Source organism: Manacus vitellinus, unplaced genomic scaffold (genome assembly GCF_001715985.3).
Source record: "Manacus vitellinus isolate BGI_N305 unplaced genomic scaffold, ASM171598v3 scaffold_64_pilon, whole genome shotgun sequence".
NCBI lineage: Eukaryota > Metazoa > Chordata > Aves > Passeriformes > Pipridae > Manacus > Manacus vitellinus.
Window position 1 is genome coordinate 1,002,202 of NW_021940718.1, and position 1,193 is coordinate 1,003,394.

Below are 1,193 nucleotides of genomic sequence, written 5' to 3' on the forward strand. Positions count from 1 at the left end.
TCTCAGCTGGAGTGGTGGGAGCCAAGAGCTGGCCCTGATCCCCCTTTTCCAGTGGCTGGAATCTCCTTTGGTGGGGGGCTGTGGAGAGAGAAGGGGGTTCACAGACCTTGGGCCAACGTTGAGGGGTGTGGGGGCTCCGTGTCCACCTGATTTATCCCTGTCATTCCCATCAGGATCAGGCCTGGGGTCAGTCCCTGGATGGAGCCTCTGGGATGAGGCCAAGCAGGCTGGTGGGATTTGCCATGGGGGGGCTGTCCCTGCTGGTCTCTGCCCTCTCCCAGGCTCCAGGGGGCTGTCCCTGATGGTCTTCCCTCTCTCCCTGCTCTTCCAGGCTCGATTCCCACCCCGACCAGCACCTCCACGTCCTCCCTCAGCTTGTTGGGGGCCTACTCAGACAGCGAGGACAGCGAGGACTGAGGAGCCACCTGGGCAGGATGGGGATGTTCCTGGATGGCAGCAGCTGCCCCTGGAGCCCCAGGTGGAGCTGGAAGCACAGCCTGGGCCCAGGGAATTCCAGGCCAGCTGCTGTTCCCAAATCCTGACCCGCTGCTGACACACGGAGGAGCTGCTCCCGTGGGAAGGGGGTTTCCCTGGAGCAGGGATCCTGTGGGAAGCCTCTGTGCCCAATCCCAGCATCCAGCCAGCCCGGTGTGTGTCCCAGCCCTGCTCCCAGGATGTGGTGGGAAGCACAGGACACTGTTGTCTCCATCCTGGGGGTGCCCAGGCCCTGTTTTGGGGGCTCACCGACCCTCCCACAGCAGTGAAGGGACCTCAGAGCCGCCCTTCCCACTGGGATGTGGAGGCAAGGTGGGCACTCACCCCTCTGCCACCTCAGGAGGGCCCACCACCCCTTTTTTGTCCCTGGAGCCCAAATCCAGAGTCCTGGAGCTGTGTTGTCTCTGCTCCAAGTGACCCTGAAACCCAAATCCAGAATCCTGGAGCTTTGTCCCTGCTCCAAGTGACCCTGGAGCCCTAATCCAGTGTCCTGGAACCCAAATCCAGAATCCTGGAACTGTGATGTCCCTGCTCCAAGTGACCCACCCCCCCCTTTCTGTCCCTGGAGCCCAAATCCAGTGTCCTGGAGCTGTGTTGTCCCTGCTCCAAGTGACCCTGGACCCCTTTTCCATCTCCTGGGGGGCTCAGATCCCACCTTTGTGACTGGGTCCTGCCCCCCAGCCCCGGGGGGCTCATCC